This window comes from Pleurodeles waltl, chromosome 4_2 (genome assembly GCF_031143425.1).
Source record: "Pleurodeles waltl isolate 20211129_DDA chromosome 4_2, aPleWal1.hap1.20221129, whole genome shotgun sequence".
Lineage (NCBI taxonomy): Eukaryota > Metazoa > Chordata > Amphibia > Caudata > Salamandridae > Pleurodeles > Pleurodeles waltl.
Window position 1 is genome coordinate 396,072,078 of NC_090443.1, and position 16,973 is coordinate 396,089,050.

At 43.1% G+C, this 16,973-nt stretch overlaps 1 protein-coding gene across 5 annotated transcripts in view; it reads right to left on the reverse strand.

The window, feature by feature from the left end:
* RALGPS2 (Ral GEF with PH domain and SH3 binding motif 2) overlaps positions 1 to 15,867 on the reverse strand; it is an 812,647-nt gene extending 796,780 nt beyond the window's left edge. For all 5 annotated transcript variants that reach the window (XM_069231548.1, XM_069231547.1, XM_069231545.1 and 2 more), the window contains exon 1: positions 15,745 to 15,867. The gene's annotated coding sequence lies outside the window, so the exon portion shown is untranslated. The remainder of the gene's footprint in view (positions 1 to 15,744) is intronic.
* Positions 15,868 to 16,973: the final 1,106 nt, after the last annotated feature.

Genomic DNA, 16,973 nt, shown 5'->3' on the forward strand with positions numbered 1-16,973 from the left:
TGGATACAAAAACGTTTAATCTCATTAGCACTTCTACATGATGATACAGCTAATTTAGAAATACCATCTGCTGAAAATTAAGTTGCAGAAACAACTTATGCAGTGGTTCAAACATAGAACCATGTGCCTGAACAAGACTATACAGAATCCCACTGAAAGGCATGGAATCCTTAAAGGAAGAAAGTGAAGGCCCTCTAAGAAATGTATCATCAATGCAAGAACTGCAGCTGTTGTAGAGAACAAAATTCAAGACAAGATACTGGACACGTTCACGTCTGACACATTCTTGGATGACTAGGACATGTCGTTTATGGTCAAGGATAACAGCAAATGTCCATATTTATTTTGCCGACCTGACCAGTAGGCTCGGCCATCTGCAGCACAAAGCCTGTGACTGCCAGTTTAGCGCCACAGGCTGTGTGAAAGGAGGGATGTTTAAAACTGTATGTTTGGTTTAATACTGTCAAATTCTTTCTGTTAGGGTGACTACTGCAAAGAAATACATTGAGTTATCAACTGAGGTTGCATTACTGACACTGGTTTCAACAAGCAGATTCCAAGCTTATTTACAGAAACGGTTTGTGAAAGCAAGTGAATGTTTATGAGTGAATTTAATAGTGCAATTTTAAGAGTAAACAAGAAAGAACAATGTTAAATTCAGAACAAGCATTACCAAAGGCAATAGGTCTCGCCTTGTTGACCCACTACCTTTTCTGGTGCTGGAGACCATCAGAGAGAAAAAAAGAATGGTATGATGTGGACGCCTCATTTTGCTTGTGCACGCAATCCTGATGAAGTATGCACACCACCGTGCACCTGCATACCTGTATAATAAATAACCTTTTCTTTCTTATTTCTGTTAATTTACAGACCTAAGATACTGAGCAAAGCGTGGATTCATAAATTTAAAGACATACATTAAATTTTATTTGCTATGAAATTGCTATTTTGCAATGTGGAGCGACCCAACAGAAAATGGCAACTGCTGGGCCCTCCCCCCAAAAAAAAAAAAAAAATGTAAAATGAAAGCATTTTCTTTAGAGACTGCAAGGGATGCAGAATCAATCGGGAATGATTGGGGGCAGAGGAGTTGGGGGAAAGAGAAGAAAGAAGAACATCACACAAGAGCCAGCAACACAACAAGCTGCAAGAGGCCTATTCCTAAAAGTAGCAAAGTGCGAGTCTTTAAGTGGGTCGCCTAAGGTCTTGGGGGCTTAGGAAGTGTAATCCGATGGTTGACTGTAATTTAAAAAATTAAGTCAGAAGGAAAAATCTTTGACCGGGATGAACCTTGCTGGTGTATGCTAATTGTGATCCATCGCAGTCTGCCTCGAACTACATTTAGGTCCTGGTGCACTGCACCGATAGATAATCATTGGCCCCTTATGCTTTCTTGTGCTATTTTCCCTTAAATCTTTAGAACAATCATCTCAGTTTCCCCTAACTGGATTTTTTTATCATTTTGTTTATTAAATTTTAATGTTTGCCTTTCTGATTTTCATTTAGGGTGGCAAGACCTCCCGGAATAGCCGGTGTAATCCCGGGTTTTCTCCAGCTGTCCCAATAGGTTTTGAGCAATTTAGCTCATGTCCGGTTTTTAAAGAGAACAGACTGAAAACTGAGGGAGGCAGGTTTTTTTATGTGCTCAAATGAAGAATAATTTAGCATATTTTATTAGAAGGTTATTTAAGATCTAGATCTAAAAGTTACCTTCAATGTAGTTCCCTAGTGCGTCACTGTTTCTAAGGTGTTGCGCGCTGTCACTTAAGTCATTTTGTACCCCTCAACTGACATAAAAAGGTAGTTCTTCTATGTTCGCTAAATGTCTTGATTTTTTTTTATTTCAAAATCTAGCCACCCTACGTTTACTGTTTAGGCACTGCATAAATACTTTGCACATTGCCCCAAGTTAGCCTGTCTGCTTTCTGACATAGCTACCAGACGGTTGAGCTCGTTAAGTTAGTGACTTTGAAGGTTCATACTGTCAAATTTGTTATTTTTCCTTGAGGTAGGTAGTTACTAATTCCAACAACAATCCAGTTTCTTACCTCATGTGTTTCTCTAATGTCTCCTACTACTTCTGACTTTAAACCGTATTTGCTTTTCATGGCTTCGGTGGGCAAGAAACAAAAAAATAGTAATCAATATAAATAGGGAGGCATATATATGCTTATGTTTGTAAGAATGGAGGTTCTGTGCCAGAGTGGGATAAAATCCTTCATAAGCAACAATCAGAAAGTAAAGTGGTTAATTTCTGACTAACTGGGGCAGCTGGTTTCTTAACGTTTTAGTGAGTTTTTGTGTAACGTCATCAGTGTTCTTCACTTCCTCCGAGTGTAACAGCCGTTGTGTATTTTGTGACTCCAGTCAGAAACAACTGTTGAGCGGCGAAATAGGCTTGACCTTTCACCCGGACGAGTAATCATGCACATTTGCGATGGTATTCTGAACCACAAAGCTCTCAGTACCTACTGTTCTTTACGTGAAGCTACCGATCACCTCCCACTTTCATGTGGGCTACCCAAATATCGACCCCGTCCACCTCCTCAGTGCCGGAGTACTAGCCCAGCACTGACCTGCATCACATCTACAACCTGATCTGCAGTGTCTTGCTCGAGTACAGCTGGCATGCACAAACACTGGTGACCCCCCACCAGAGTGTTTCTGCCATTACATCGTGTCAGACTGTGAAGCAGTTTCTGTGTAGGGCTGGAAGCGGTCTTTGCTTTCATGCCCTCATCTAAATTTAATCCAGATCACAAGCGTCACAGGGAGAGTCCCCAATCTGTTCCACAGATGAGCTAGTGAGGAAAATATGCCCCTGGGAAAATCAGCTCGCCCTGTGCCTCTTTCGGTCCAAAGTGCTAAGGGCAGGGTCACTCATGCGAACAGCAGACAGGGGAAGAAAGGAATAATGGCCTGAAAAGCAATAGTCACTGAAAGGTTGAAAGGGCTGGGAAACAGGGAACTTCACATACTAGCTAATATGCCAAGCACAAAATTTCCGATGAAGCCAAGGCCTCTGAAACGCTGCGGGCAAGTGGGAGTGGGCAGAAAATCACTTGCAAGTATGTCCTAAAGGGAAAGCAGGGGCACGCTCTACAGGTTGGTACTGTTTAACGGAAAGAGTGGCGTGGGCACCCAGCTGCATGCCTGGCTCCCATGTCAGAAAGAGACAAATGCCTCCTTGCCTCTCAAAACAACCAGCCTGGAATGGAAGGTCACAATTTCCTAACGAGCAGTCCCACCTCAGCGGTAGGGCTTCTGGGGCAAGATACTGGCGTGTGCTCCTAGGTTTTTAAATAAACTGGCATAAAATTGGAATTTCCTTCAAAGGTCGTCTCTGATGCCTCCTTCAGCAGAGAGAGTACTTGGCGTCCTGTGTTAACCCATAACTTGTGCTCGCTTTCTTTACAGGACCGAAGATAAGACTAGCCCCGCGCCCCAGGCTCTGCTCTGGGCAGATAATGAATTAAGCGACCAGTGCCACTTCCGCTACCGTGTTTGGGCGGGGCGCATGGAGGGTCCACTTCTTGCTTCACTCCCACAACCTGGGGTGCCTATTCAAAAGATGCAATTTACTATCATGTAAAGGAACTGCCACTGCACATAGAAAGTAAAGTAACATTTATTGCATCCGCTCCTTACAGAGTTTAGTTCCTTCAAGGTTCTTGAAATGGGAGCAGATGAGCAGACAGTATCACAGTTGCATACACAACATACCCACACTGCGGGATTTGTTGTTGTATGTCTCGATTTCCATGAGAATGTCTAAATAGTTTACACCAGCGCTCATACTATATTTAGAATATGAAGGAAAAGTTGTCCGACATTTCATTGAAAGTTCTGAAAATTGATTTGAGGAGTGAGGATGGCTGAGTACACACGTTCCAGAATAAATTCAGCCTCAAATGCTCTTCTTGTGTTCACAGTGTATTTTTTCTGGGAGATTAAGACCAGTTGTCACCGTTTTCTAAGACAAATTGCGGCACTGTTTCGGGAAATTATGTTAAAGCTGTAATCATTGCTCATACAATATCTTAGAGCGTAATTATTGTTAAAACATTGGGCTACAGTCTAAACATCTTAGATGATCCAGTTAATCATTTGACCCATAGGATTGTTCAGCCTACGCCACATACTTGTTCTCTGTTCAGGAGTCTCTACAACATGCAAACAAGCATTTGCAATGCAAAGGGTCTCGTATTTCTCAGAGTTAGAGCTATTAGCAGTTGTTAACTCCCAACCGGACTTTTCTTGCCACATTAAATGGGGGGAAAAAAAAAAAAAAAAAAAAAAAAAAAAAAGAAGAAGAGCGTGATCGCGCTGCTACAGTTCACTTGTAGTGAAACCTATCGGCAAAGTCCAATTATCTACAGGGAGTGCAGAATTATTAGGCAAGTTGTATTTTTGAGGATTAATTTTATTATTGAACAACAACCATGTTCTCAATGAACCCAAAAAACTCATTAATATCAAAGCTGAATATTTTTGGAAGTAGTTTTTAGTTTGTTTTTAGTTTTAGCTATGTTAGGGGGATATCTGTGTGTGCAGGTGACTATTACTGTGCATAATTATTAGGCAACTTAACAAAAAACAAATATATACCCATTTCAATTATTTATTATTACCAGTGAAACCAATATAACATCTCAACATTCACAAATATACATTTCTGACATTCAAAAACAAAACAAAAACAAATCAGTGACCAATATAGCCACCTTTCTTTGCAAGGACACTCAAAAGCCTGCCATCCATGGATTCTGTCAGTGTTTTGATCTGTTCACCATCAACATTGCGTGCAGCAGCAACCACAGCCTCCCAGACACTGTTCAGAGAGGTGTACTGTTTTCCCTCCTTGTAAATCTCACATTTGATGATGGACCACAGGTTCTCAATGGGGTTCAGATCAGGTGAACAAGGAGGCCATGTCATTAGATCTCCTTCTTTTATACCCTTTCTTGCCAGCCACGCTGTGGAGTACTTGGACGCGTGTGATGGAGCATTGCCCTGCATGAAAATCATGTTTTTCTTGAAGGATGCAGACTTCTTCCTGTACCACTGCTTGAAGAAGGTGTCTTCCAGGAACTGGCAGATGGACTGGGAGTTGAGCTTGACCCCATCCTCAACCCGAAAAGGCCCCACAAGCTCATCTTTGATGATACCAGCCCAAACCAGTACTCCACCTCCACCTTGCTGGCGTCTGAGTCGGACTGGAGCTCTCTGCCCTTTACCAATCCAGCCACGGGCCCATCCATCTGGCCCATCAAGACTCACTCTCATTTCATCAGTCCATAAAACCTTAGAAAAATCAGTCTTGAGATATTTCTTGGCCCAGTCTTGACGTTTCAGCTTGTGTGTCTTGTTCAGTGGTGGTCGTCTTTCAGCCTTTCTTACCTTGGCCATGTCCCTGAGTATTGCACACCTTGTGCTTTTGGGCACTCCAGTGATGTTGCAGCTCTGAAATATGGCCAAACTGGTGGCAAGTGGCATCGTGGCAGCTGCACGCTTGACTTTTCTCAGTTCATGGGCAGTTATTTTGCGCCTTGGTTTTTCCACACGCTTCTTGCGACCCTGTTGACTATTTTGAATGAAACGCTTGATTGTTCGATGATCACGCTTCAGAAGCTTTGCAATTTTAAGAGTGCTGCATCCCTCTGCAAGATATCTCACTATTTTTGACTTTTCTGAGCCTGTCAAGTCCTTCTTTTGACCCATTTTGCCAAAGGAAAGGAAGTTGCCTAATAATTATGCACACCTGATATAGGGTGTTGATGTCATTAGACCACACCCCTTCTCATTACAGAGATGCACATCACCTAGTATGCTTAATTGGTAGTAGGCTTTCGAGCCTATACAGCTTGGAGTAAGACAACATGCATAAAGAGGATGATGTGGTCAAAATACTCATTTGCCTAATAATTCTGCACTCCCTGTACGTAACCGGCAAAAGTGCAACTAACTATGTAACCGGGTCGATGTCATGGAAAACTCTCGACTTGTGCCAAGCGAGATCGCGCTGCGAAAAAAGATAAAAAGTAGTCCACAAACCGGACGGAAAACAGTTAGCCTTGCATGTTTTCAGTTCTGCTCGAGGAGGGCTAGCCACCGGAAAAGGCATGACATATGCATGCCTTCCACTAATGAAAGCAAGCAGATCTTAACAGGCAAGCCCACGAACCAATGAAAGACACTGACGTGACATGGACGGGGGCTCCGAGCCCTTTTCTAACTACTAAAGTGTCTCGCATGTCACGCAGGCTTGACCCTAAAAAGTTGTCTCATTGAATCCACTTTGTGGGTGGTTTCAATACGATTCTGCTGATTTGTAACAACAACTTTGGTGGACTCCAGAGGTACATTTAATGTTAAATGCACAGCCTCCCTTTAGATTTGCCCACTCATCTATAGCTGGGCAGGTTTTTTCAGTTTTTTAACACCCATAACATCCAATAGAGAAGTGCCTTCTTCCAACTGTCCGAAGTTTACATTGACAGTATTTGTTTGGCTGGGCTTCTGTACTTTGAAACAAAAATGGAAAAGGAAAGCAGCTTTCAGCATCTCAATGGTAATTATGTACAGTAAATTGAGTTGTAGGTTGGGGCCTAGATTCCAGGGCTCTATGTGCTTTAGTACAAGTGCCTCTGTAATTCTGATGTGGCATAATAATAATAAATATATATATATATATATATATATATATATATAACCTGCCTACAACAGGAAGGCCCTGTGTAATAATACTCTCTACCAGCTTCTGCTGTGGGAATGATCAGGCTCAGGGCCACTGGAATTAAGCGATTGTGCAGCCCAGGTGTTTTTCGTTTAGTTATGGATCTACAGCACTTGCCACATAATCCATCACCTGCTGCATAATAATTAGATTTAAAAAAAAAAAAAAAATGTTTCTAGCTCATATGGTTTAAGAGTAAACCTAAAATCGCGGCAACACGTGTCCCATGCAGTGGAAGGCCTTTTGCAAAGGTTCACTGTTCACCTTCCTGTTGCTTATTGCTATGTTTGGGTGTTAAACTATTACTAATGATATGAAACCTATGCTCAGACAGTGTTAACAAGTTAAACAACCAATTGGAATGCAATGGGTCTCATATTTGCTCGAGATAGAGCTTTTAGCGTTGTAAATTCGTAACCAGATTTTTCTTGCCACATAAATTGAAAATAAAAAGTAAAACAGTTCCATATAAAAGCAATCGTGTGGAAGTCACGGGCCATCCAAAGTAAACATTTGTGTTCACATTTACTGAGGGGTGGTTGGGGGAATAACGAGCTATTGTACCAATACTCACAGGTCACAAACAGTAAACATCGAGGAAACAGATGTTCGCTCAGAGTCAAACGTACCGGTAAAAGTGCAATTATCCATGTAACAGGGTCGATGTCACACAAAGCGCACGATTATTGCCCAGCAAAATCGCACTGCGTAGAAAATACAAAGAAAAAAAGTAGTCCAGAAACTATCCAGAAAACAGAGACTTGTATGTTTTCAAGACTTTACCAGTGCGCTCAAGGAGGGCAAAACACCGGAAAAGGCATGACGTATGCATACCCTTCACTAATAAAATCAAGTGAATTCTGAAAGGCAAGCCCACGAACCAACGAAAGTGATGGGCATGACATGGGCGTGGTTAAAAGCCCACAGAGAAATTACAACAGGGCAGAACACTTGCGTGCGCTCGACCCTAAAAATTAAGTAATACAATCAGAAAATGTGCTGCATTATGCAACATAATGTGCCTTTTCTTGCCTCATAATTTGGTTGTGACCTGCCGCATGATACCACTGGCCCTGATCATACTCCATGTGCCCAAAGTTCTACACACCATCTGTCCATGTGCACAAAGCTCCTCATACCGCCCTCGTGTCCCAATTGTGTTTCCTTGCAAAACAAACTCATTAATTGTGGCTCTTTAGCGGTTGCAATAAAGTCTGTTGCGCGTGCAGCATTTTGTCTCTTAATAAATCTGAGTACAGTCCTGGATTCTCTTTTGTATTAATTTGTGTTAAAATTGCAAAATAACTAAATAATACTACCACATAAAGTGCAGCGCTGTTCGCCTTTAGTTATCTAATATACAGCGTGATTTGCCCATCATTTGTTGTATAATTCAGCCAGCCATGAAACATAATTTGGCCTTCTATTGTTCTTCAACACCTGTGGCCCAGCCTCTAAATTAAATACCCACCTCTGCAGCTGGAGTACAACCCACCAAGTTACTTTGTGAATCACAAAACTGCAGAAAGTGCTGTCGGTGAAGAGACGCGTTGTATGGCCGTACATGCCTTCTGTAACATGGATGCAGGAGAGGCATGGGCGAGCTGGGCCCAGTCCCAGGCCGCCTAGTTTCAGAGGGAAGCACTGGGCTTGCCCTGAAAACTACTTTAGTTACTTGGTTTTTATTACACTCCTCCAGAGCCTGTTCTTTCTCTCCAGGCGCTGCACAAATGTCTCCTCCTCTTAATGTCCCTGTGTACCTATCCCCGCCTTCCTTACTTCACCATCGCACCGTAGCCTCTTCCCGCACTTGCTGTCTTGCCTCCAACTCAGCATTTCAATGGGTGATTGAGGTGAGGGTGAGGGGACCTGACCAGACCACTGAGCACTGAAGCACCCTACCTCCCACTAAAATCACGAGCAGAAGGAGTAGGCGGATTAGGTCGGTGGCAGATTTTTCATTACTCACCCACCAACTGCACTGCCATTAAAACAAACCCCACCATCCACTGTTGGACGGGCAGGTGAGAGGTGTAGCTTCCTTGTGTGACGACTGTCCTAATGCCGATATAGTGGGCATACTAGGAGCAGAACACGTTTATGTGGAAAAGGTGCAGCACGTCAGAAGCATTATTAACATGTGTAACAGTAACTTTACTTACACACACCACTTAGAAGAGGTTAGTATACACGCAGAAGGATACAGGAGAGACGATGGAGGAGATAAGACAGGGCAGTAATTTGATTTCGCCCAGAGCGCTATCACAGCTAAAGCCGGTTCTGGACTCTTAACTGACCAAGTATGAAGTAGCAGCGAACTCCACAAAACAGCGGTGCAGGCCACGGCCATGATGCACAGGGGCATTGAATGGCAGGGATGTGTGAAGACTTGTAAGCGGTACAATTCCAAGCCTGAACCAGCAAGTTGGGGGTCATAGCAGGACTGCACAGTAAGCTATGTGCAGGCGAAACGGTATGTGTAGTGGAGAACGACAGGGGCCGGAAGAAGAGGTAGGAGTACTGGACTAGCTCGGAGGGACGGCTGGCCGTGGTATTAGCCTAGGACCCACCGCACTGGTTTGAGTTTTTTGCGAATGCTGTGCCAGAAATGGGCACTAATCAACATGGATGGCAGTAGATTTGCAGTGGAAAGGCATATACAACCGGAATTTGAGACATCTGCTGAAACCGGAGGGGGTGGGTTGGAACAGGGGTGGCATCAAACGAAGTGCAGGGACAACAGAACCACTTCGATTCTAGAATGGGTGCGGTTTTAAGTCTGTACTCTTGTACTTTAAAAAAGCCGTTCACCAACAATCATAACGGAAAATACCCTGTATTCTTTATATAGCATAACACTGCAACCAGAAATGTTCTATAAAATAGCAGTTGCAGTACATAGCACCGTGAACTACCCAGGTCTGCACCAGATACTTTAGTCGTTCTAAAACATTTTGCCAATATTATTAAGTAATGATTCAACAAGACTTAGGGCTCTACAAATACAATTCTAATCGGCTTTAAACAGGCATGTCTAGCAACAGAAGCCCATAGAGTCCTACAACACCTCTGAGTCTCAAGAGTGCGCCACCATCTGTGCCAGTGAGCATCAAGCAGCAGCACAGAAACAAGCACCGGCAAAGCCAATATGTCGGGCAACGGCTGCCAGCCTTTTGGCTTTGTCAATGTTGGCTTTGTTTTGTTATGGTTTTTGCACAACTTTATTGTTGGGAAAGTTGCCACTTCAATTAAAAAAAGTTGTCAAGATCAACAGTTGGATTAAGTATCATACCTCCCTCCTTTCACCCCGATGTGAAGGACAACGGTTTTATGTCTACTTGTGGAATCCGTGCCAACGTGAGGGGAAGGAAGCGGACGTACATCATATATGGTGAGGTCACCTAGGCCTCTTCTGTTGTGACAATCTCCGTAAACGTGGAACTGTTAAGACGTGAGAGTTTTTAGAGTGAGAATTTGGATGAATATGGCTCATCTGCTCTTACTCATGGCACCCTTTCAACAAAAGCAAATATTTCCTTTACTCCGGCAGGTGGGGCAAGAGATTAAAAATGCAGAAAACCCCCCACAAAACAGACAAAACTAATTGGATTTGGCGATGGGTTGGGGGGGGGGGATTCTAAAGTTCCCACAAACCTCTACATGCATAAGTTATAGCACAAAAAAATGCACTTTCACCCAACTTTCAAGTGACAGTTCACCATCACACACAATTTTGACCCCGTTATTGAACGTAGAGACTGCATTGACGAGCGCCTGGTATGAGTGCCCACACTGTTTCCTTTGCTTAGGCTGCTTTTAAAATACTTACACGTAGATTCTTTCGACAGTTGAAACTTACATATCATCAAATAAGATTCAAGTAACCAGCAGAAATTGGTATCTCATAACATAGGTGCATCTGAACTTCAGCAATTTAAACAATTTCCACAACCCTTTCACAAATAACATAGCAAACGTAAACTTCGCACTTGTATAGCGCACTACTCACCCGTTAGGGTCTCAAGGCGATGTACGAATACCGCTGTGGAACCCCTCCTGGCTTTGCCCTGTGAGGCGCCCACTCCTGGGCAGCCCCAGGGTGAAGCCAGGCATCTAAGTGCTGTCAGGGACATTGTGGAGATTAATTAAGCTATTGCCCAGAGTTACAGAGTGGGACCCATTAATTAGATTAGACACTGGGGCGAAACTTACCTGGTCCAAGGGAATTGAGCCCAAGACCCGCCGAGGCAGGAATTGAACCCTGGTCCCAGGCCAGATCTCTGCATCAGGGCCTGCCACTCTAACCATTGTGCCACACATCAACATGGCAGCGATAGCCTAGGGCATACACACATCAAACATCCAGAAACCAGAATAACTGTCAATGCCCGCCCACCATCCGAGTTAACCTCATATTCATATGGTTCATGAATTAAAACTGGAAGACACTTAAAAACTTGAGAGCCCCTGTCCAACTAGTAAGGCGTGAAAGGGATGAATATATCCATATTATGTGCAAGGAATACCTTTCAGGTGGTAGTGGTGTATGCAGGGGAAGGAGGGTTCCTCATGGGTCAGTGACAGGCGACTTACAGGTGGGTTTGGTAATAATACCCCAGAACAGGTTGTACTGCACAATAATAACCTAAGATGGGCTTGTGTACATACTATATAGACTATTAGGGTTGTAGCAATTACTTAGCATGAGTTATAGTACTGACAGAGGGGATTACATTATGTTACAGCAACACTTTCGAGGTTGAAAACTTTGACCTGATTGGCACAAGAGTAGCCTGGGTACTGTTACTAGGCATGAGAGGGGAAAGAGAGCCTATGGACCGTGCTTGCAGTGTAAAAATAGAAGTGAAGGTACTCTGTACCAGAGTACCTGCTTCTTTCTGAGAAGTGCCAGTACCCTCAAATAAAAGTATTACGTTTTTCTTGAGAAGTGGAGGTACTCTTCCTCTCTAAATAATAAAATAAAAAATAAAAAAGTAAAGTGCTGGTACTCAGTACAAGCCCATTTAAAGCACTGCCTATGGGTGACACTAGATTATACTACAGAGGTTAAGTATTGGTAATCTGAAGAATTACTAACCTTTTGGTTTTGCTGGTAAGGAGTGAAGAATGAGAGGGAAATCAGAGGTGTTCATAGAGGGACAATACTTTGGGGTGGGTAGTTTTCCTCTCCTTTGCGGTCAGTGGTATTCAAGTCAGTGTTTCTCTGATGCCGAAGGTGCTGCTCCAAATGCAGTGCTACTCTGATGGTAGCACTCCTGTGCAGACAGTGCTGGTACTCCGTGCAGATACTGCTTATTTACAGATCCAGGACATAATACAGCACCAGGTAAAGTTACTTTGCAGTTTGGTGTTAGCTTGAAAATAATGTTAAACTACTGAGTAACAATGCTCTGTGGGCGTGGGTAATACAACATGGGTCCTAGTGTTCCTCAGCAGGGATGAGTGATATGCTAGAAGGAAACAGCTGCAGTGTTTCTCTGGAAGGAATAGTACTATCTTGCAGAGTCCAAATTTGTAGGCGAAATATTTCTCTGCACAAAAAACTGATACACTAAAGAAAACAAAGCGACTCTGAAAAATTGATAGACGGGGGGTACTGAGACAGTGTTACTCTGACAGGTTAGTTGATATTCTGGTGGCCAGACACTATTCCTTAAAGGTCCTGTATTCTAAGGCAGCGTTAGTGGTCATCCAAAAGGATGGTTACTTTATTGATGTGTTTAGCAAAAAATTGACATTTGTACCATTTAGAATTGTTATGGAGGTAAAAACGCTGTGTATGGATAGGAGGTACCCAAGCTTAGTGGGTGAAACTTTCTCTACAGGAAGCACAGGCAATTTGAGGGTAAAAGCTATCTGTAAGGGGTGCTGTTACTTTTGGGATAATACTACCTAGGCAGAGATATAATTTGTCCTAGGACAACTACACTTTAGTTTTGTCACTTTATGGGCAGGTTTGCCCTGAAGAAGTGGACAAGGTAAGAGTTATTACCCCTGGATATTGTTATTTTAGGAACTGGTGGTGTTCGTGTTGGGAGGAACAATATTGGGCAGTCTGGAAGTACTGAAACACTGCAGCGCTACTGCGAGTCTGAGAACCTTTGGCAGATTTCAAACCAGCAAGGCTGGTTGACATGCATGTGTTAGTGTTATTCTGAGAGGAGTGTTAATATAGCCTGTTGGGCTACTGAGCCTCTGCAAGTGCTCAGTTGAGGTACACCAATAATAAAACAAGCATTTGCAATGCAATGGGTCTCGCGTTTGCTCAAGTTAGAGTTATTAGCATTGTAAGTTCCTAACTGGACTTTTCTTGCCACATAACTTGAGAATGAAAAGCAAAACAGTTGACTTAAGCGAGCCAATTCAAAGCGCGACGGCCAACATGAACTTGAGCACAATGAGAGACCCAAAAAGAAGTTTGCTCGTAGTCAAAGTATGGGCAATTGTGCAATAATCCATGTAACAGGGTAGAAGGCCAAGGCGCTAACAAAACTGCCCCATGGAGGGACAAACAAGATTTTACCAATGATAAAGGATTTTTGAAAGGCAGGCCCACAAAGAAGTGATAGTTATGGGCGTGGTTAAAAGCCCACAGATAAATTACAACACGTCAGAGTCCTTGTGCGCTCGACCACAACAGGCGGCTCTGCTTGAATACATACTGAGGTGCAGGTATGAATTGTGTACCAGTTCAGTACTCCTATATGCTAATACCACTTAGTACACATACTCCAGGGCACTCTAACCCTGCAAGAGATACTGTCAATCTAGTCAATTATTGCTACGCTGTGGTGGGCCAAATTATTTGGGAGGTGAAGGCACAGTACTCTTCTGCATAGGTGTTTTACTTTTCTACAGCAAGTGTTACCTGCAAGAATGAGACAGATGATTTAGGTTCACTGATGCTCTGCATGTTGATAATGAGAATTGGTTGTGTTGATCACAACCGCATGCCCACTTGTTAGGTTGGTGACACTTTTGTTGGTGTTGCTCTGGAGTACTAACATTGCGTAGGAGAGGTGTTTTACAGCTGTAGTTTTCGTTGGAAGTGACACCAAGGGTCCAATTCAATTCTATGAATTATTGCTACACCAGACACACAGTTACAATGAAATAAACTGTCCACTTTGGAAGTAACAATCCCCTGCAAAACAGCTGATATTTTGGTTTTGTGGATATGGCTACTCTATCAGCAGTGCTACTTAGCAGACAGTGATACTCTGGGCAGTCTTTCTGTACTCCACTCTAGGTGCAGAAAGGGTTGCAGGGATAAGTGATATAAATGAGCATAATTACTCAACGGGCGCTGATAAAGTGGGACAGTGTTACTGTGGCAAAACGGATACTCAGGTTGCAGTACTATTCGGAGAAATATCACTCTTTGAAAGTGTTCATATTCTGCATCAAGTGGGAATTACTGTAGGTGGTCAGGGTTATTCTTGGAACAAAGGCCATCTGCGTGGTGGGTTTATTTCTAGGGGGATTATTAATATGGGTGGATTGACCCTCTATGGCAGTGGTTCCCAAACATTTTAGAACTATAACCCTCTTTTTAAAACAACAAACCCATGACCCACCTACCTTAAAAGGATATGAGACAGGCAGTTTTTTAATGTAACTAAAGTATCATGTGGTAGTGCATTGTCATTTACAGAGAGTATAATTTCCAATGAAATGGCCTCTACTTTTTATCAGGTCTACAGTTTTAATGATAAAACTATACAGCACACAACCAATAATACCTGGAAATCAGTTTTTTGAAAATATCTATCATTTGTGCATCACCAAGCGTATTGATTTGTTTTGAACCTATTAGAATCTCTGTTTTCACCATGCTTCAGAATTACAAAAGGGTGCATAATTTTTGCTTTCCTAACTGCTGGATGCATACCGTTCATATACGCGTATTTACATTTTGTTGTCCATTACAAAAAACAACATCTTAACTTTGCCACATACTTAATTTTAAAAACTTCACTCACTTTGCAGTCAGAGAAAGAAAAGTAAACATCAATCCAAACCTTATAAGAATAAAGCAGCCTGACATCAGACCTCTGTCTGTGATTAACCAACCAAACATCAGTTTGTGACCAGACAGTGAGCCACAACCCTCAGTTTGGGAAACACTGCTCTATGGAAGTCATATTAGGTAGATCAATGATACTCGAGTGACAGAGTTACTATTGAGCAGCGACTAAGAATTGAAACATTGTTACAATGAGATAGATACTGATACTAAAGGAGCAATGTTCATATGGGGTAGCATCACTTGTGTATCAGTTTTAATATGTGGGCCCTGAAACTTTACAGGGGTGCTTATTTGGTGAATATGCTTTCTATCAAACAGAAGTGGGCTGGATACTTTGAAGGTGTGAAAATACTCTAGCAACAGTGTTACCATAAAGTACAAAATTGGTTTTAAATCGCTAAAATACAAACCGCGCCACAGCTTAAATAAAAACATACAATACACATACAATGCATAAAAATTCACGAAAGCCACACAATGAGCCCACTTCCACAATGCTTGAGACATAATTATTCAACTGGCCACATTCTCATTCAGAACGCAATCATTTCTCAAGACTTACTTTGCAAAATATGGACCAAAAAATACGATTTAAATAAAAAAAAATAAAAGCCATATGTACCAATTCACCATTGTAAAATATTATTTCCTAGTATACTAGGGTAAAGTGCTGCTCTGCTGGGGGTGTGGTACTCTAACGGCAGTACTGCACTGCAGAACGGAGTGATAGTCTTGAAAGTATTACACTGGCTACTGACGCTACATGGCAGTGCTACTCGGCAAAGGTTTGCCAGTGTACATCCAGTGGCATTTACTTCAAAGGGTGTGCAACTTTGCAGGCACTGTAATAGTCTGGTGGCTGTTACTTCAGAGGCAACGGTGTGGTATTTTTCGACAGCAGCGTCCTAAATACCAACACTCCGGAGTCGGGCGAGAGGTTCCCGAACATGGGCCTTACCTCCCGTCTCTCGACAGAAGTCCTCAAACGCCCGATTCCCTCTACTTTCCTTCCGACTCTACCCAACTTCAATGTGCGAGGCCGATGGGAGGTAATCTGAAAGCTTGTTTTAAAGTGATTGACGTGCATAGAGGCGGTACTGGGAGACTCTTTGTGTCAGTACTGCCCAGTGAGCGCTGTGATTAGTTAGAAGGAATGACCCGCCCAGAAAAAGGCGGCCCATCGATCTCCAAAGAAACCGCCACTGTTTCAGGGCCGGAAGAGACCGCCCAACTGCACCGGAAAAGACCGCCTCCGCTGCAGCAACGGAAGACCCGCCTTCCTGCCCCGGAAGTGATGGCCCAGTCTTATGTGATGTGGTGCTGCATTTTCTGTATGCAGAGCGCCTGCTCGCTGAGTCTTAAGTGAGGTCGGTGATCGATCGTCTGGTAGGGTGACCAGACGTCCCGGATTTGCCGGGACAGTCCGGGTTTTCACCAGCTGTCCTGGCAAATTTCGGGAAATTTAGCTCATGTCCCGGTTTTTAGAGAGGGTCAACTAAAACGGTGGGACGTGCCTTTTATGTTTTCCAAAGCGGGGATAGTAGCAGCTATATAAGAAAGCAATTCAATTAACAAGCATCAAATTTTAAAATTGCATTTTATTTATGTTTTTAGTGTCTCTTCTTGTAATTCTATGCTGATGACAGCTCTCTTTTTGTGCTCTTGGTTGAAGGAAAATGGTAGCCCTTTTTCAATTTTTTGAAATGTCCCAGTTTTTTACTTTAAAATTCTGGTCACCCTAATACGCGCATATGATAGGGAGCTCTCCATGATGATAGCAGTGCAGTAATACATCAGCAGTGAAAGAGAGTACGCGCGCATGCTGGTAGCTAGAGGACTATGCGTCCTGAAACACTAGCAGTCGCCTTTTTAGGGGAATGCTTTAGGATCTGTACGTTTCAGACACCCCATCTCCTGCAACTTCTGAGCTACCAGATGGGAGCACTGTAATGGTGTCAGTGTTAGGCACTGCGGCAACCTGTGCGTTGCCAGGAGGCAGGTTGTGTGGGAAGAAGGAGGGGGCGGGAGGTGTGGCTGTCATTGGGCGACGGGACCAAAAAGAAATCTCTGCGGCAACACGTGAGCCGCAATGGGGAATAGGGCGATCAGATTTTTTTCAATATTAAAAACCGGAATAGGCCGCAAAAGTGGAAATACTAGAATCTGGCAATGATTGGACACAGAAGG